Source organism: Ceratotherium simum, chromosome 15, assembly GCF_057802395.1.
Source record: "Ceratotherium simum simum isolate JZ-2026a chromosome 15, ASM5780239v1, whole genome shotgun sequence".
In the NCBI taxonomy this organism is placed as follows: Eukaryota; Metazoa; Chordata; class Mammalia; order Perissodactyla; family Rhinocerotidae; genus Ceratotherium; species Ceratotherium simum.
Window position 1 is genome coordinate 32,709,967 of NC_141914.1, and position 21,689 is coordinate 32,731,655.

The window sequence follows — 21,689 nt, forward strand, 5'->3', positions numbered from 1 at the left end:
ACATAGTCACATTGAACAAGCAATTCTTCACTGCCTTAGTAGCTCTTCAAGGACTCTTCAATGGATTAGCTATCTATCTATCTATCTATCTATCTATCTATCTATCTATCATCTATGTACCTATTTGCCTATCTATCTATTTACCTATTTCTATCTACCCCAGTTTCTCTAGTTATTCTTAGTAGAAGAGTTAGTCTCAATTAACTAATTTTCCTTAATCAGAAATGGGCTCTTGATTGCCAAAATTTTTTTTTTAATTATTATTTTGCTTTGAAATGTCAAAGTAAAGAATGTCCTATTATGCTATCATACAATTTTGCTGAAAAATCATTTCTAAAAAGAATGATTCTTGCTTCATTTTTTCATTTTGAGAATTACTGTGTGGGGCTGGCCCGGTGGCATAGCAAAGAAATAAACTCGAATTAATTTGTTTTATTTTAGGTAAGCTTGATTTTTATTATTTACTAGGATATGTTTTCCCCTTTTAAAAAGGCTTATTTTAAGTGTCTTTGGACGACGAGTACCTTCTACAATTTGAAGCCAAGAGTATACTTTTAGACATGAAATTTGCAGGCGGCTTGTTTAAAATATCACTTTAAATATTTGCTTAAACATCACTAAATTAAAAATGACTAATTATTACTAAATTACCAAAATATTACTAAATTAAATATTACTAAAATATCTTTCTTATAACCACTAGTGTTAGGCAGTGTTAGGTAGAATAATGACCAAAGATGCTCATGCCCTAATCTTCTGAAATCTAGAAATATGTTACCTTACATAACAAAATAACTTGCAAAAGTGATTAAGGGTACAGACCTTGAGAAGAGATTAGTCTGGATTACCTGGGAGGGTACAAATTAATTATAGGAGTCCTTAAAAGTAGAGAATCTTTCCCAGCTGTAGTTAATCAGAGGGATCCAGTGTGAGAAGGATTCCACTTGCTCTTGCTGCCTTTAAAGGTAGAAGAAGGGAGTCATGAGCCAAGGAAGGCAGATGGCCTCTAGAAATTGGTAAAGACAAGAAAATGGATTTTCCCCTAGAGTTTCTATAAAGGAATGCAGCTCTGCCAAACATCTTGATTTTAGCCCAACGTGCCCTATGTCTGATTTCTGACCTACAGAACTAAAAGATGATAAATTTGTGTTGTTTTAAGCCACTAAATCTGTGGTAATTCGTTACGCCAGTAATGGAAACTAATACAGCCTCCAAATGAGTTCATCATTTCTACTTTCCTTCATGCAATTATTTTTTCATACTACCCTAGTGTGATCTTTTAAAACAGAAATCTGATAGCTACTAATACTTTACAGTTGTATAAAGTATAATAGATACTTTGATATTTATCTCCATTTTATGGGAAACTGAGTCCAAAGAAGTTAAGTGAATTGTCTAAGATAACACAGCTAGCAATTTTCAGCACTGAGATTCAAAATCATGCATCTGATTCCAAAAATGCATGCTCCTAATGACCAGTCCGTACTGCTTTTCTTCATTTTGCTTCCCTGATCAAAATCCTTTAGTGACTTTACATGTCATGGAGAATTGCATTTGAACTCCTAACCTTAGGTACATTATCTGATATCTGCCTATCTCATACTTCTCCCCTTGATGCCTTCGTTTCAACCAAAGTGGACCAATCTAACTATATCCCACCTTAGAGTTTTTGTATTCACTATTCCAGATTCTTAGGTTGCTTTTCCTTCAGATCTTTGCAAGCCAAATGCTTCTTATCTTTTAGCTTTCTGGCTCAAATAGGCCATCCTCAAGGAGGCTTCCTACGGCTATCAATCTAATAGTGACTTGACCACACTTTTCATTATCCAGTTTTATTTTCTTCTTGGAATTTTTCCATATTAACATTGCCTTTTTAACTTATTTTTCAGTTTATGTATTTCCTCTCTCCTCGTTAGAAAGAAATCGCCACAAAACCTGTGTTCATGTATCACTTGCTTGCTTCTGTATTCCCCCAAGCTAGAATAGTGCCTGGGACACAGAGGGCGCTTAAATACATTTTTTTGAATGAATGAATGAATGATCTCATGCACATTCATAAGTATTTCAATATACTCTCTATAGCAGTTGAGACAGAGGCGGTGCTCTGGGAATTACACAAACCCACAGACTTTTTCATCTGCACTAATGTCAATCAACAGTTGTGGAAATTGCATATTATTATAAAGCTTTGCAAACATATCCATAATATTTAGAAATTTCTACTGTCCCTTTTTAAGGTGGGTAGATTAGAAGTTGGATATATCGTCTTGCTGAAGGCAGGTGATGAATAGGACTAAATTATCCAAGATAAAAAAAGGGATACAGCTACTTGGAGGGAGGAGAGAGAGAGGACTAAAGAGAAAGAGAGAGAATAAAAGAAGAGAGAGAGAGAATGGTGTTTTAACAACAGCTGCTATGCTAGGTGGAGACGAATCTCTTCAAGTTTTGTTGAGTTATGTGCAATTTCATTCTTTTTCTTTGTTCCCCCCAAAAATCTTCATCAAAAACCTACTTATTTCAAAATATTGTCTTATGTTTTGTTTTTGGTGTGTCTCGTTTTAATTTTTTTCCTTTTTACTCCTTTACTGTTATTGTTACAACATTTGAGATTGGACTACATAAGAGTAAGATGCTACGTAGGAGTAAGCCTGCCCATAAAGGCTCCATTAAACTTATATTTATTTCTGTACTGTTTATCTGTATGTTATTAAAAAAAACAAAACCAAGATTCTTTAAAAAGTATAGTCCGGTAACCGAAGAATGCTAAGAGAACATAAGTGTAAATGTCCCAAATACAGTTTATTTTCCTTGTGCTTTGATTAGTCAAATGTCCTAGCTATTACATCAATCACATACATGACATAAAGAAAGCTCCCTTCATTTCCAAGAAAAATTCCAGAGACCAGCATAAATTAGAAATTCCAAAACCATATTCTGAATCCATGGGAGATTGATAAGAGACCTCAGGAACAAAGTGCAAAGTCTAATTATAGCTCTGATTTAGAGATCTGAAGTAGTCGATGCAAAAATTAGTATAAAAGAATTTGAATAACTAAATTTGTATTACATATACATAACACAAATTTATACATACAAATTTATGTTATATATACACATTATCTGACCTACCACCTGCATGCCATCACTCTCCCTTACTTTAATGAGGCGAGAATTGAGTCACAGCCAGGTTAATAATCCATGCCCTAAATGATTTATAGGGTTGTGAAAATTAAATAAAATAATAGATATGAAAGTAACTGGCAAACTGTAAAGGGCTAATTATAAGTTATTAATATTATCTGTGATATACCAGCTAATAAACAGGCAGCTCCATATAACAGAACACTAGGTAAAAAACTTTATTCCATTGATTAGCATAAAATAATAGCTAAAATTTATTGAGGCCTATTATGTGCCCAGCATTGTGCTAAATGCTGTATAGATGAATTTATTTAATCCTCTCAAAACCTTAAGTAGTAGGTTATGCTGATCTGCAAACAGATGAAGTATACCTGAGGACACACTGTTCTTAAAAATCACTACTAGAAATTGTATAAATTGGTTTAATTTTCATGAATAAAAAGAAGAAAGAAAAGATAAAAAAAGAAAATCCCATATGATTCTATAAATTAGAATGGGATCTTTATTGAATTATGCTTCTCAAAGTTTCAGAAATTTTGAAATCTTCTCCTGGATCCACTTAGACAATCATTTCAGATGAGCCTCATACATTCAATCAACAAACATTTATGGACACTTACTATGTGCCAGATATTGGGCCATGTTGGTTATTAGGTCAAATACAAGCTCTGTTCTCATGAGACTAGTAGGCAACAGGTACAAAATAAAATAATAATGGCAGGAAGTTGTAAAACATTTTTATGATACAGGACATAAAAGATGCTAAAGGAGCAGAAATAGAAGGATCTAACATATTCTAAGGATTCAAGAAATATCCCTCTAAGGAAAAGAGTAAGCTAGATTAGCCATAACGGCGGAGATGGGTGATGTGTACTCCTGGCAGGAGAAGTAATGGATGGAAAATCTGAGAGGTGAGAGCGTGGCACGTTTGACAGGCTCGATATAGTCAGGCATTGCCAGAGGACAGTGTGAAGGGGAATACGTGGTTTCAGGATGTTAAAGAGACACGCAAAGGAAAGACCATTAGAGCCTTAACGATCATAGTAAGGAATTGATGTTTTATCATAGAGGCAATAAGAGTTCATTGAAAGTTTTAAGCAGAGGAGACAGGTGGTCCAGTAAGTGATTTTTAAAGATTAGATAGCTTGGTGGAAAGTAAATTAGAAGAGAGATATACTGGATATAGCGAAACCCTTTATAAAGCCTGTATATAGGGGAGAAATCACTACATAGTGATGACTAGTGTAGTGGAAGTGGGGACACGAAGCAGTGGATTGACTTGAGAGCTATTTAAGAAATAAAATGATCTGATGGGGAGATTTACTGGCGCAGTGGATACTGTACCACTCTAACATGCTTTTTAGGGAGTGCCACTGCTAAAAATCCCCAGTTTAAGCTGGGAACAGCTCCCTTGCCCAAGGTTACAGCCCTTCCTAGGGTGGCCCACATCCAATGACTAATCAGTGTGGGGATACAAATGTTCATTTAAGAATAGCCATAGGATCAGCTGAGGCTTCCATTAAGACTGTATCTCGACTCTTTTCCCTGTCTCTAATCCTGTTTCCTTCTCTTCCCTTCCATAGCCCTTGATCCCAAGGGTACTTCCTACTAAACATCTGAATGCTAATTTCTGCCTCAGAGTTTGCTTCGTAGGGAACTCACTCTCTCGCAGTTGGATATGGGGTGCAGTGTATAATGAAGAGTGATAATTTAATAGATTCCTAGGCTTTTGTCTTGAAAACCGAGTAATAGAGAGGTTATTTAAGGAGATAGAAAATTCCAGAGAAAAGGCATATTTTAAGAAAAAGTAAGAAGTTTTAGATGCCAATGTTACATCTAAGTGGAGCTATTCAGGTGTCTCTTAAGTCTTCAGGCTTGCATCCCAGGAGATAAGCCATGTAGGTAAAGTAAAGAAGGTGGTTAAGGGAATTAAAGAATTGGGTAGAACATTTGAAATCATGACTGGGTAGGTGGGAAAACATACTGACTAGAATATGAAAACAAATTATAAGCTCTAAACTCTACTGCAAGGAACCATGATTTGACTCGTTTCATGTGAATTCTTGTAAAAATGATGAGTTAAGAAAAGATATAATGGCATGCTACCTCTTTTTAACATGAGACATAAAGTTCAATTCTTTGGTGAGAGTATCTTCTACCCTGCACTCTGCCTGTCTTGAGACCAGCCGAAAATGTTTCTGCAGAGGTCAAATTTAACCAGCTAAGAGGGACCAAGAAAGTATTTAAATTTATTTGACAGAAGTCTTCTAACAAAAACAATACATCCCAAAATAAATGTCTCTGGATGAAAAAAGGATTACAGTACAGTGGAAGTTTGATCCTGTCTTTTAAGGTCAAGACCATATTTTGGCTTTTGCATGATCCTTAATTCAAAACATCTTCCCTCATTAATGATGTGGCAAAAAGGGTCATATAAGATTTGGCACCAAAGGATTGGCTCCCCTAACAGTCAACAGAGAAGACACATTTTAGGTGCTTCGTTGGATCTGCTTTGCAGAGAAATCCGTCCATCTTTGCTGTACTGGGGATTGCCTGGTCAGAAAATTGTTGCTGAATAGAAACTATCTCAGTCACTCATGACACATTTTCTATTGACCAGAAACTAGATCATAGACCCAATTTTCTAACCCAGGGTAAGCTAAATAAGACCTGTGGCTGAGAACTCTTTATCTGAGTGCATAGAATGTAATTTTCCTTTTGAAAAGATATTAGATACACTGAAGATAGAGATGGTGATTATGGGTGGAATAGAAGCTCAGACGCAACACACGATATTTATTAATACAAAAAATAATTATCTGCCTACCATGAGAAAACATTGACATGGCCCATGTTCTTACAGTTTTGGGAAGCAGAGTCTCTGTGCTGGACATCTTCTGTTTGCCCCTCCAGAACCTCTGCTCACCTTTCTCAGTCTGCACTTTGTTCAGGGAGGCTAACCTCATAAATTGCATCAGCTGGCTCCTTGTCCTCCAGCACTCAATAGGTTTTGACGGATGGCAGGCACTTCCAGGAGATTCGGTGAGTGAGAGGGAAGTAAAATCAGGGTTTTATTCTCCTGGTCAGTTTTCCTCAGGGGTTATGATGGGCTGGCTCTCTAGACAGGAGGTCACAGCTCCTGTCAGGTGGCCTTGTCTCTGTCTGCACAAAACTGGTCCCTCACTTCACTCCCACAGGACTCAGGTAGCGACATTACTGGTCCTGATACTGAGCTATTTCTTCCAGTTTCCTCCCACCGGACCCACAGCTTTGCCCCAAATCCCTGTTTGAAACCCTCTTCCAATTACTCAATGTGAAGGTGCCTTTTTTTCCCTGCTGAGACTAAACAGGAATTCCTCAGTAAAGGTTAATATGTTATTCTTTATTGTTCTTCAAACCTCCTCAAAATATTGACATCTGAAGTAGGATTTAATCACCCTTAAATTATATTTTTAAAATCTTTTGCAACTCTTTAGCTAGGCTTCTAAATATATACTTTCATTATAAATTGAGGATTTATTTTTTAGTGCCTACTACATGCATGGAACTGGGCACAGAGATGAATCAAACGTTACACTAGCTCACAAGATGCTGACCGTAGGCAGAATAGGAAACATAAAGCGTATTAAGCAATGTAGATGGCAGGCTTTGGAAATTTATCATGTGTTCCATATTTCTGATTTATAACTTTATATTTGATTTTGTTTTCAGTGTTTCTTTTGATCTCCTTTACTTTCTAGTCTACATCTGCTTTGTTTTATGTTCTTTTGTTTTTATGTTCTTCTGGTAATTTGGGTAGCTATATTCTGCTTGCAATTATTCTTTACTTAAAACTGTTTCTGGGGTGGCTCAGTGGCATAGCAGTTAAGTTCCCACGCTCTGCTTCAGCAGCCTGAGGTTCACAGGTTTGGATCCTGGGCGTGGACCGACGCACTGCTTGTCAAGCCATGCTGTGGCAGGTGTCCCACATATAAAGTAGAGGAAGACAGGCACAGATGTTAGCCCAGGGCCAATCTTCCTCAGCAAAAAGAGGAGGATTGGCAACAGATGTTAGCTCAGGGCTAATCTTCCTTCGCTCACACACAAAAAAACTGTTTTATAATTTATAAGCTTTGAACAAGATCTGTTGTCTTCCTACTTTAAAGGATGAGGAATTTATACACACATGTCTTCCTATCTCCTCTACTTGCTCCTATCATCTCAATTTTTATTAAACAGCATTTTTACAGTGTCAAGATTTACAACTTTATGTCCTCTTCAATAACCATAATTCTCAAAGCTGTTTAATCCTATTTACATTTAAAAGATTTCAGTGCTCTCATAGACTTTTATTTTGTAGCATAACTTCTTCCACTCAGAGTTATTTTGAGTCATTTATTTTGGTGGATTGTGATATTAATAAATTTTACGTGCTCTTTTTATATTCTAGAGATATTTATTAGTACTATTAGATGTCGTGAATATCTTCTCCAGGTCTTTTAAGCGTCTATTAACTTTGTCTATGACATCTGTCATAAACACAAATTCTGAATTTTAACATAATCAAATTTATCAAGTGCTTATCTTATGATTTATATTTTTAAAAATTTTAAAAGAAATTTTTTAGCTTGATAGTTTTATCTTTCATATTTAATTTTTAAAAATTCACCTAGAGTTCTTAGTGTCTTTTTTGCCAGATAGTGAACCGGTATCTACAACACCATCAACTAAGGGGTGCACATTTTCCTTCCTGATATGTGTTAATAATAACTAATCTTTATTGAGCACCTACCCTATGCCCACTAGTGTTCTAAGTGCTTTACTCAACTAATTCTTACAACCACCATATAATGAAGACACTATTTTTTTGTTTATAGTATATATTTTGTAAATTTCAGCTTTATTGAGGTATAGTTATATAAAATTGTAAGATATTTAAAGTGTATGTTGTAGTGATTTGATATACCTATACATCGTGAAAGGATTCCCTTCATGTAGTTATTTAATGCATCCATCACCTCACATATTGACCTTGAGGGAATTATGCTAAGTGAGATAAGCCAGACAGACAAAGACAAATACTGCATGGTATCACTTATACATGGAATCAAAAATAAAAAGGTCAAACTTGTAGAAACAGAGAGTAGAAAAGTGATTGCCGGGACTGAGGGGTGGGGGGAAATAAAGAGAGGTTGGTAGAGGGTACAAACTTTCAGTTGTAAGATGAATTAGGTCGAGGATCTAATGTGTAATGTGGTGACTGTAGTTGATAACACTGTATTGTATAGTTGAAATTTGCTGAGAGAGTAGAACTTACATGTTCTCACCAAAAAAAAAAAAAAAAAGGGAAGGCACTATTTTTAATTCCTATTTTACAGAAGAGGAAATAGAGGTACAGAGTGGTGAATAACTAGGCAAAGGTCACATAACTATTAAGTACCAGAACTATGTTTTGGATATAACTGTCTGGCTCCAGTATTCACGCTTTTAACCCCCACATTCTACTCATTTTTATTCTATATGTGCATAGGTATTTTTCTAAATTCTCTGCTTTGTTGTTGTTGTTTTGGTCTAGTTATTTGTTTCTGAACTAATCCCACAATATATTTTATTACTGGGTTTTATAGTATATCTTAATATCTGTTAAGATGAATCTTTGTTTTTCTCTTTCCAAACTGAAATAACCATCTGTGGGCATTTAGTCTTCAAGGTAAATTTCAAAATAATTTTCCTGAGTTTCTCAAAAAAAAACCCTGTTGGCTTTTGATTCAAATTTGCATTGAATTTATAGATTAATGTGGAGGAACATTGATATCTTTAAAACGCCAAAAATTCCATCCATAAACATGAAATTAATCTCTTTAGCTCATATTTTATGTCCTTTATATCTTTTAATATAATTAATGCAATTAAACATTTTTCTTCATAAATTGTGCAAAGTAAATTCTTTGTTAGGTGAATTCCCATCTTTTCCCCGCTGTAGTGAATGATATCTAATATATACTGCAGTTGGATATTACTAATGGAAATAAACGTTTTTAATTTAAATAAATGCTTTTATATTTTGTAAGTTCATCTTGTATTTAGAATTCCAGCTGAACTCTCTAATTCTAAAATTGTTTCATTCTGTTGAGTTTTCAACATAGTTAATTCCACCATCTGTAGATAATAATAGCTTTGTCTCTTCCTTTCCTAACCTTACATCACCTATTGATTTTTTATTTCAATCATAGGCCTGTGATCTTGTTTCTGATCTTAAAGGTAATATGTCCAACTAAGGATTTTTCAGGAATCATGAGACTTCCTGTATGTTTTTGATCAAATTAAGAAAGTTTCTCTCTGTTCTTTTTTTCCTTAGGGACTTTTTCTTTTTTTTTTACTGAAGTATAATTGACATCCAATATCCTATTAATTTCAGGTGTACAACAAGTGATTTGGTATTTTGTAAACATAAATATACTTGTTAATATTTATCGAATGCCTTTTTTGTATCTATTGAATAATCCTTTGATTTTCTGTTTTACTGCACTCATGTTAGATCATTTGAATTTCTGAGTTAAATCTACTTGAACCAAATATATTATTTGAAGACACTTTTTTGTTTGATTATCAGACATTTTATTTAGGATTTTGCAACTGTTTTCATATGTAAAATAGATCTATGATTTCTGTTCTATCTTTATTCCACTTTGGGGCTTAGCTTCATATGGCCTTATAAAATGAAGTGAGCAGCTTTCCCTCTATTTTTTTTTCATAACAATGTGCTTGAAGTAAGATTTATGAGAATTTATCATACAACTGTTTTGGTTTGGGGATCTGTTTTCGAGATAGAGAGGAATTGTTTGTTGATTCCCATTTCAGTTTTTAAAAAGGATTATCGAATTTTCAAGTTTCATATTTTCGGGTGTCAATTTTTCCATTTTATAGTTTTCTATCTTGTCCATCTAGGTTTTCAAATTTTGCAAATTTCTATTGAAATCTATTTATCCTATTATGGATGATATTCCTTTACTATTTTACATAAAATAATAAAGTTATAAAGAATGTTTTACTTTTATTTCTTCGTTAATTATCAAATTATTTATGTTCAAATTTATATCTACATTTATTATTAAATTTGGGTTAATTATATTTATTTATTGATAAAAATCTTCATTATTTTTAAATCTTTGTAATATTTATATCTGCATTTATTATTCTTTTTTCGTTCCCTATTTTATTTTATCATTTGAGATTTGTAAATTTTCTTGCCCCCTTCTCTGGTATCTATAGTTTTAATGTGGCAGGGGAAGCCAGGATTACTTGTTATTTTGCCATATTATCTTGCATTTGAGCAGCATCTCTCTTAACATATATATTTTCCATTCCATTGATTGTTGAATTCCTTTGTTTATATTTCTTATAGTGTATTTCAAATATGAAAAAAGAAGTGCTAATATATATGCATAAATTATTGAAGGTAAAATAAATAATCATAATAATACCTTTTGTCTGAACTGAATGGATTCAGAATTTGTGTTAATTAAATCAGCTCTATGTTTAAATTTACTTTTTGAAATATCCCCCAGCTGCCTACGCATCTTCAAAAAAGGAGTGCAGAAGTTGATCAATAGTATTAAGAAGATTTGGTAGCATGTTTCACTTACACTTATTCTTAAAACCTTAAGTTCATTAATTGTGTTTATGTTATTAGCTGACAATTATTTAGCACTTACAATATGCTACATACTACATTAATAGTGCATCACAACCAGCTCGTTTAATTTTAATGACCTTATAGGGTGTATACTATAATGAACTCTGTTTTACAGGTGTGGAAATTGAGGCATAGAAAGATGAGGCCACTCTCTTAATGTCACACGATTAGTTAAGTGGAGGATCCGGGTGGTAATATTTGCTAATGAAAAGGGATTCTTGTAAGTTTTTGGCATTTATAGTTATAATTTATGAAACTTCAATTAATAAAATTATATTTTTATTTTTGATATTTCAGAGTTACAGCTGAGGATTTTTTTCCCCCAAATTACAGTAATCAATTTGTAGAACAATAAACTAAATGAGTCTTAGAGACCATCAGGTCCAGTTCTTTGATTTTGCAAACTAGGACGGCAAGCCAGGAGCCCTATCTTGGTTCTGAGCCATCTATCCTTATTATTCCATCTGTGGCTCTTTGAAATAATCAAAGAGGTTCAGCTATTTATAAATCACTTTGAAATGTGTAAGTATTGAGAAATAGATTCTTTCTTCCTCTCTGTCTGTCTATCTATCTATCTATCTATCTATCATTCCTCCTCTTTTCAACACCATAACAAATACAAAAGTGTAAAAATTAGAAGATAATTTTGAAGTAATGGGTGGTCTAAATGTGCTTTCATAAAATAATTTGCTATCTCCTAAACATCTTTTTTTTTTTTTTAATAATTTTTATTTATTTATTTTTATTTCCCCCAAAGCCCCAGTAGATAGTTGTATGTCATAGTTGCACAGCCTTCTAGTTGCTGTATGTGGGACGCTGCCTCAGCATTGCCGGAGAAGCGGTGCGTCGGTGCGCGCCCGGGATCCGAACCCCGGGCCGCCAGCAGCAGAGTGTGCGCACTTAACTGCTAAGCCACGGGGCCGGCCCCCTAAACATCTTTATATTCAAAAGTTTTATTCAATATGATTTAAAATAAATGTGTGCCTGCCTAGACCTAGAAATGTAATTTTTAAAATAATTCAGGGTTATAAAATTTATTTTTTAACATATACCCAGTGAACGCTTACTGAGTGCCAGGCATTGTCAGAGCACTGGACACACAGCAGTGCACAGTGCTGCTCTAAGTCCCTGTCGTCATGGAATTTACAGATAGAAAAGTAAATAAAACTATGATTTAATACAAGCAGGCAGTGAAAGCCAGGAAAATAATAAATCAGGGGAAGGAGATAGAGTGATGAGGCTGGGGGTGGTTTTTAAATAAATTAGTGAGGGAATTCCTCTCCAAGGAAATATCATATGTGGAGACCTGAATGAAATGATGAATTGAACCATTTAATAATCTGAAGGAAGAGCTTTTCAGGAAGATCATGAACTGGGCATATTTTAGGAAGAGCAATGATTCTAGTGGCTGGAGAGTAAAGTGACCAAGGAGGGAAATGGAAGGAGATGATGTCACAGAGGTAGGCAAGGGCTAGCTCAAATAGGGCCAACATTTTTTTAAATAGTCACAATTTTCTCTGAAAATTCCCATGGAACCTTGTGTTTCAGGTTAAAATAAAATTTTTCAGGCTCATTGTCTTTAAAAACATAGCCAAATAGTCTGAACATATGTCCAAAGAAAGAGAAAAAAGGGAGAGAAAAGATTAAATTTATAATAAGTGATTACTATTTCAAATTGACAATTTTTCATTTCATTGAATCAAAAAAGAGAGCAAATAAAATATAGATTTATATTCTATTTGGTCAAAAATAACATCCTTTGTGGTATTTATCACTGTGACTTCCTCCCCACCCCAAGCCCTTACTATAGAAAAAATTGATTTGATTTTGAGTAAGTTTGAATCCAAATCAAGCTGGATGATTTATGGTTGAATACTTGAGAATATAAAATTTAATTTAACTCTAACATGTCAAAAAAATTCTTTGACTGCTTCATACATCGCTCAGCATGGCATTTTAAACTATAATGCAAGAAGGTATAATCCAATAAAGTGGAAGACTCAATGAGAAAGCCATTTTCTTCTGAGTTTTTTTCCTGTCATTTCTAGTTCTAACTCCATAGATATGGCATTTTAAAGGGTGCCTGTTTATATTTGAATAAATATCCCAAAAAAGCTACCCGATTCCTCTCTTTTCAGCTTATTTTCCTTTCATCCTTAAAATCCATCATTTAAAAACTCTGATTTTATTAGAATTAAAATGATAAATTGGTTGTTTTATCTTAACCAGTGAGACTATTACTGATTAAATATATTTTGGAAATTGTTAACAATTTTCTTTCAAAACTTTATTTACTTTACCCTTATTTGATTGGAAAAAGAATTTGTCTCATTTTAGTAGCTGATACACCAGAACTAGAGGACAAAACTTTTCAGTCTTGGACGTAAACACATTTATGTATAACTAGACTTAATATGATCTGGGGTGTAGTTGAAATAATACTGAGTATAATAAAATTGTGTTCTATTCTTAGCTCTGCAGTAAATGTCTGTGTAACCATATTAGTCACTTCCCCCACTAGATCTCAGTTTTCTTATATGAAATACAGGGAATGGGTCATATGGTATCTGAATCCGTTCTTGCTCTTAATTCTTTGGATCTATGAGTTTAGAGTGTAGTTATACTGTGGAATTGCAAAAAGAAGATAAAATCTTTTTCATTTTTTTTTTCCTTGAAAATTCAGTGGCCATAATTTTTATTTGAGTGTACAGGATTTCAAGTTAGCAGGCAATTGCCTGGAACACTTAGCACACTGTTTTAGCTATCAAATTTACATGATGAGATTTTCCTGGAATAAAGTCTACCTAAATAAATTTCCAAAGCACTCTGTGGGATTCTAATCTGATGTCTATAAATTATTATACAGACCTAAGTGTTTAAGAGTCCAAGTTATTTCTACAAGTTGAGTTGACATTCAAAAGTATGCCATGCTTGCAAGCCAGTCAGCTCAATGGACAATTGCATGCACATGATTGTTATTACCCCCTTTCATTCGCTGTTCAGACCATCAAAACACTTGTGCCCTAAATGTGATGCTTGACATTGTAAGCCAATGTAGAAATCTTTTACTAGTAAAAATAATGACTGCTTTGGTGAAGACACAAAAGTTAAATGGGCTTCCTCATAAACATTCCGGGGTTGACATGTTCCTCTGGCACCCAGAGACCTATCGTATAAACTGACAAGCAAGACTAACTAGGTGTGAGGGATTGTTCCAAAAAGATTTCCAGTCCCAAACATTCTAGCTAATTGAAGAACAAGAACAGGGTGACTTCTCTGCTCTTTCTAAAATTACAGCTTTATTGTTTGAAAGCTTATGCAGGATCTGTAATTTGGGTCTGGTGCGATCATTTCAAAGTCACCTGAAGGGAACAGGAAAGAGTGACTACTATACCAGGTACTTTTCTGACCTCACAAATGTGGGATAAAATGATCATAAGATGAAAAAAATCTAGAATAGCTTAATTACGAGATCATTTTCCAAGACAGTTTCCAATTCATGTTGCCCTAAGTGATAAACAAAAACAGCATAGTCTGAAAAAAGAAGCTTTGTCAAGAATTTGAGTTTTATTGAGGTTCTAGACAATTATAAAATCTTTGAGATTGTCACTTTAATTGATGATGTATATAAGGAAAAAGAGATGTCCTTAAGGTCAAACACTAAGATGAATAATCAGAGCTATAACTATAATTTTATCTTGCCTTGATGAGGCATTCTTGGGCTCTTGTACTGGAGTCATTGCCCAAGACTTTCATAGACCTGGGCAATTGTATGCTGTCCTATTATTCCTTCCAGCCCATCGTCCTGGTGTTTGCAGGTTGTTGACTGATGTCTGAATGGCTGTTTGGATGGGACTCATATATCCAAATTTGAGATCCAATACTATTTTTCCATGTCCTTCCCCATGTCCTCTTCCAGGTCCACCCTTCTCCTTTCGGTCCTTACAGACAAAAGAGATCTTTCAGCTTATTTTCTGCCATCAGGAAGGGGCTCAGCTCTTAACACCTTGTAAAAACTATTTGCCTTCACATTGAAGTATGGAGACCTCAGTCCTTAGAAACATAACGGCATTGTCTTTTCTTTACCGAGAAGAGGAAAATACTTTCTTTCCTCAGCTCCTTCTCTGCAAATATAAAATTGGGCTGAGATATAATGATGAGAGGAAATTAGCAAATAATGAAGAACAGGGAAGGTATGGTACATGTAAAGACTCTGAGACAAGTGTTCAGAGTATGTGAGAAACAAAAAGGAATCTCCAATGGCTGGAACAGGGAAAGTGGGAAGGAAGTAAAATTGGAGGAATAGTATACAGGTTCTGTGTGATTCCGGGCCCTGTTGAAGAGGGTAAGGATTCACATTTTAGCCTAAATGAAATGCAGAAATATTGAGGGCTTTATGGATACAGGGTATGGATATGAAATCACTTATAATTTTAAAAGATAACCCTAATGTTGTGGAAAATTGATAAGGAAGATGAAGAGGGAAAAACCTGTAAGAAGTTATCGTATAAGTCCTAGTGAAAGGGATTATGGTATGTGCAGACAGAAATGATTAGGGTAAAAAAATACATGAGTATATACGCAAAAAATATACACATATGTTTCTATACGTGAAAAATATCCTATTACAACACTGGAAAATAGGAAAAATATAATAAAAGAAATATAATGGTTGAAAAATTATAGGAAGATAGACAACAGATGCGATAGAAATAAGACTGGAGAAGATCATAACCTAATTTGGGGCAGTAGGCAGTAGGCTGTACTCTGGTGAATAAGATATTCGATAATTTTATAGTGTGCTTATTTCACTGTACACTTACTAAAACTGAAGCAATATAAAATAATGTCCTTACTTTATGTGAGCATAGTTTGTTTGCTTTGTATAGTAGCAAAATCTGTTGGAAAAACCTAGTTCTCCACTGATAACAAAATATATTCACAAAGTAATGTATATTTATATGGTAGAATATCATATAGTATATAAAATGACAGAATTATGCAAAATAGCTAGATATTAAAATGCAATATTGAGTGAAAAAGCAAGACGCAAAAATATATATATTGTAGAATGATCATTGTATAATTAAAAAAAAAGTACTGTATTGCTTATGGATGCATACCTACATAAAAGTGATTACAAGGGTCTATGCACCTTTTGTGGAAGGGCAGAGAACTAAGAAGGTGGTGATTAGAAGGGACTTCAAGTCTGTCTATAAACTATGACTGCAAAAAATATGACAAAATATTTAATGTTTGGTGGGAATGTTAGTGTTAGTTATATTTTTCTTTGGACTTTTGTATATTTACATTAAAAAAATCAAGATTTGGGGGCTGATTTTCAGAATGGACACAGATTAAGAACAAATAAATGACCACAAGATTGTCCCTCTGTGCTAAAAGCCAATGACGCAGAAAGCATGAGAGAGAAGTTAGGAGATGTGTCGCATAGATCCTGAAATTCCAAGTATAATCAATGAACATAAGAGTGAGAATAGTGAAATTACCAAGAAAGCTCAGGGAGCTAAAATGTGTATGGAAATACGCAACAATAATGATGATGACAATACAGCAGGTTACCTACAAAAGAAGTGGGTTGGCATTAAATTTCTTATTGGCAACAGTCATTGGTAAGAGAACATGGAATATTCTCTTCAACATTATGAAAGAAAATGCTTTTGAATTTGGAATCATTCACAGTCAGTTAATAACCTAGTAAAAAGGCAAAACAAAGACATTTTCAGATAATCAAGGGTTCAGACCATTTTAAAAGACTTGATCAAAATTGTATTTTAATACAATAAAACATAAATGCAAAAGATGGAAGATGTAGGATACAAGACACTGGTGAAAAACTTAGTAAAACCAAAGTTTATATAATTGCTGATGAAAATTTAAAAAGTGATATAAATAGAATCTGCAATTAAATTTCCAGATTTTCTGCAATGAGAGAGAACTAAGAAGGGAGTGAAGGGGAGAAGGAAAGTAAAACTGGGCTATGTTTTCTTCTGTTCAACAAATGGTTACAGATACGGTTATGCGTCACTTAACGACAGCCATGTGTTTTGAAAAGTGTACTATTAGGCAGTTGGGTCTTGCGAACATCATAGAGTGTCCTCACACAAACCTACGTGGTATAGCCTACTGTGCACCTAGGCTATATGGCACTAATCTTATCAGACCACTGTCATATCTGCAGTCCATGGTTGACCAAAACGCCTTTATGCAGCACATGACTACTAAGTAAATCTAGATGACAATAGAAAAAAGTTTAAATTTAATTATAATGACTGAAAGATTAAAATAGGATAAGTAAATTTCACATCACCAGAGGTACAGATGTTAAAGAAAAAATTCAATAAACGTCAACAAAATATATGAAAGGAAAAAACAAAAAACCACAACCTCCTCCTCAAATTTAGCATATAATTAGGGGAAAAAAGATGAGAGAAATAGGACCAACAGAGAAGGATCACAATCAATACAAAAGGATGAATTCTCCCCTTCAAAAGATAGACATTTTCAAATTGGGTAAAATCAAACTAACAAATTAATAAAAAACTAACAAAAATAATCATTTAAACACTATACTAAAGAGACACAAAACTTTTTTAAAAAGTTGAAAATGAAGTTGAAATATAATATACGCAGGTAAATTTTAATAAATTTTTAACAAATTCTAACAAAATAGAGAAACATCAAATGATGCAAAGAAGACTGTATTCTTGGCAAATTTTTCAGTTTTTCAGAATATATTACTCTTTCAGTTGATTACTTGTCAGATTTTTGAATACATTATTTAGGAGATTTTGAATCTAAGTATATAAATGGGTCTTTGTTTAGAGTGTGTGTGTGTTTGTGTGCATGCACATGGGTGGTTTTGGTATCCAGTTTCTTATAATGAGTTGAGGAGTTTTCCACCTACATTTAATACTTTAGAAGAGTTTACATAACATAGGAAATATTTTTCCTCTGGGTCAGAATATGTCTTTAAATATACTTTCCTGTTTCTTCTATAGTACTGGATTTTTAGTTTTAAAGCCTTTTCTTGTATAAACATTGCTCATTTATATCTACATATATTTGAATAAATAGATAAAAATGAGCAATGTTTATATAATTTTTAAACATCTATTTTCTAGATTTTTAAATATATTAGAATAAAGTTTAAAGGACCAGTGCCTCATTTGCCCATTTATAATTTCATATAGAACCAATATTTTAAAGAACAAATTGTACCTCTCTTTTCTTTAGAGATATAAAATGATGATAATTTATGTATTTTCATTTGTGTCTTTGCCTGCTAGGCTTGGAATTTGGAATTTTATATAAATAAACTAATTTATGAAGTCTTTATTAGGAGGCATTTGATCTCTGCAATTAAATTTTTGCCTTATGAAAGAAGGTTTTACTTTTTATTGCTGCTTCTCTTACTTATAGATTAATTAATAAATGCAAGTTGTAACTCTATGCTTTGGTCTTCTAAGTATTCTGGAATTGCTGTCATGTGAATCCCTCAAAGAAAATAACTTCTTTTTCTGTGTGTGAGGAAGATGGGCCCTGAGCTAACATCTGCCAATCCTCCTCTTTTTGCTGAGGAAGACTGGCCCTGGGCTAACATCCATGCCCATCTTCCTCCACTTTATATGGGATGCCGCCACAGAATGGCTTGACAAGCGGTGCATCGGTGGGCCTGCAAACCCCGGGCCGCCGCAGCGGAACGTGCACACTTAACCGTTTACGCCACTGGGCCGGCCCTGAAAATAACTTCTTTTCATATTTATATTCTCAGAGCCCAGCACGGTACCTAGCATATATTAGGTAATCAATGTGTGTTTAATATTTGAACTATAAACTGTTGAAGTGTACATGCCAGGTCTGATTCCATATTTGTTGAATAATAGTGAATATAAGTGATGATAATGGAACCTACTAAAATTATAAATTCAGAGAATGAAAAGATCATTGTAGAAGAGATGAGAAGCCAATTTACTGAAATATAATCTCTGCTCCTAAAGGTCTAACAAGGGACCTCTCCAAATGTTGGTGGTATTATTACCTTCAATCCTTATATCCTTGACTATTGCCAACCTTGGTGTTTACTTAAATTTGCTCGTTTACTGAAGGATTATGTATTGGAGCCAGTCACCCTTAGGAGAAGTCAGGAAATCAAACAATCGCTTGCTAGCTATTTATAAATTTGGGTTAAAGAGTGTTTGAGAACTCAACAACATCCTGAATATATCACAATATGGCTTCCAGGATGTGAGTAAGAAGGCTTACTCATCTAGGGATATGTGGGTGCTGCTTAGGTATCCTAATTCCATGCCACATCCTGTAAGGCCTTTAAATTATTCAGAAGAGGAAACAATTATTTTGTTCTTCTTTTCAGAACATATACCAATCACAACCTTAAATGGAGTTTATTACCATTGTGGAGAGGAAACTGATGAGATGGTAGCAGAATCTTGGCCTAGGAAACCGCAACTATTGGCAACGCTACTAACACTTGTAGGTGGAGAGGGAACAACACTGGTTCTAGAACTGGAACACCTGGGTTTCTGACCTTAGCTATATGCTGAATGATCATATACAATTTTTTTTTACTTTTCTGAATTTTAGTTGTTGTTGGTTCGTATGATATGTGATATATATATAATATATATATAGATATATATATATTCCATATATATATGGAAATTTTAGGTCACTGGATTATTTTTCTCCTAGGTCACTACTTGATTCCAAGTGACTTGACATTACCTATTTTGAAATCTTCATTCACGTCATGTCAAGGGAACAGTAAAATTTATCCTGCTATTCTTCTATGGTTGAATAATTGATACAAAGGAATTAGGAAACTCAGGGTGTTTGAATACTACAAGAATAAAAATAATTGATGGTGTGATAGTAGAGAACCTGTCAAACTAAAGTGCTGGTTTCAGATCTTGGAACCATTTTAAAGCCATTAAAAATAGTGCTGCTCCCTCCCCTATTTCTGGACCTATGAAGAAAGCACCAATGCAGAGAACAGATTGTGTCATTTGGGGATTATTTCTCACATCCTAGGATTTTCAATAGGTAGCTCCCCCAATGTTCAACACAGGATTATATTGTTCACAAATTTTGGATGTTCATAAACTAGGAGGTACCCTTCTATAGTTATGATAAACTAGTTATGATAAATGTTATTTGTGTTATAGATAATTAAACCTATAAGAATTTAGAGAAATTATGAACCTCCAGTAAATGGTATGACTTTACCAAATCTTTATATCTTTATATAATCAAATCTTTATACATAATATAATAACTATATATCTGAGATATTTTTCCCATTTATAAAATAAGAGGATTAGATAATCATTAGATGATCTCTAATGGAAGAGTGGAGTATTCATGGCAAGTGTTGTTTCGTAAATGAATTTGAGCTGGACCATTAGTGATAAAAAGTAATGAAACTGATGAGAGAAAAAAAGGAAAGTAGTGTCACTGATGGATATAAAAGAAGCAGCATTTTACAATGGATATGTGTATAGTGCTGTAGAACAGTGAAAAGACCTCAACACGATTAATCATCAGGCTCCGTGAGTTTGGTCAACAGTTAACAGTTTCTTCTGAAAACTACAGTGCAAATATTTCACCCAAATCCCTTGATGAGTTAATTCTTTGCTGGTCTTGGATTAAATCCTAATTCCCAATGAAGACAGGTTTCATTCAGACCATTGCTGATCCTTGAAACACATCATTTTGGTGCTTTGCTGAGATGAAGACATTGAACAGTGGTTTTGTTTTGGTTTTGTAATATGACGTTTGGTCACTTCACCAGTCCTCACATCTGCTTCCAGTTTGAGATGAAACCACTTAACTCTCATGCACCCACTGAAAGCTGTGGTTTTGTCACAACATTTTGTTGCAAAAATTACATAAACATATAAACAGAGGAAAAACTTGCTGGCTTTGTTTTAAAGTTTTGGTTTAAATTCAGTAAAAACTGAACATTAACAAAATTATGCCAACCAGACTTGACAGCAGTGTTCCATACTGCGCTTGAAAATCAGTATAGATGTAGTAGCATTCAATATAATTGTTTATCCACTCAATGTTGACCTACTAGTATAGTGACCAACTTCTCTTTTGGGCAACTAGATTTTACATTTTATTCCTGAATTGGAAAGAGAGGATAGCCATTTTTATTTTTTTGACATGTGGATGTTCACATTGAAATTTTAGTTAAGTTTGCCTTTTTCCTTCCTAACATAGAGTCATCACATTTTTAGATAGGGAATGAACCTTAGAGTCATCAAATATGTCTATCCCCAACCCTGTCATCATACAGATGAGGAACTGGATTCAAAGAGGAACTAAACCCCAGATAATATTGGCCAGGCTCTGGTTTTGCTCATGTCACACAGTTGTTGATCACTTCTATTTGTTAAAGTGTAATAGTGATGAGGCCAGTGTTTCCAGTTGGATTACTAGAAGGAAGTCTAGTTTTACTCGCTTTAATGGGTAAATATTGTAACTACAATCCAGCTGTATGTTGTCACTCATTTCATGGGAGATCAAAATGTGACCAAATAAGTTCAGACTTATTCACAAAAAGAAACATCATGCACTGTCTTAGACATGTGTGCATATGCTCACTGCACACACACACACACACACATACAGAGGAAACCTCTCAAAGTGCACAGTTAAAATTTTAGTGAATCCTCCTTATCTACAGGAAAAAGCTCCAAATCCCTTAGGTTGGCATTCAAAGTCCTTCCCAACTCGCTTCAACTTATAAGTCCTGCCTTATCTTCCACTCTGTCCTCTCTAGCACCCATGCTCAAACTAATCCCAAACAGCACTATATACTCGACGTGTC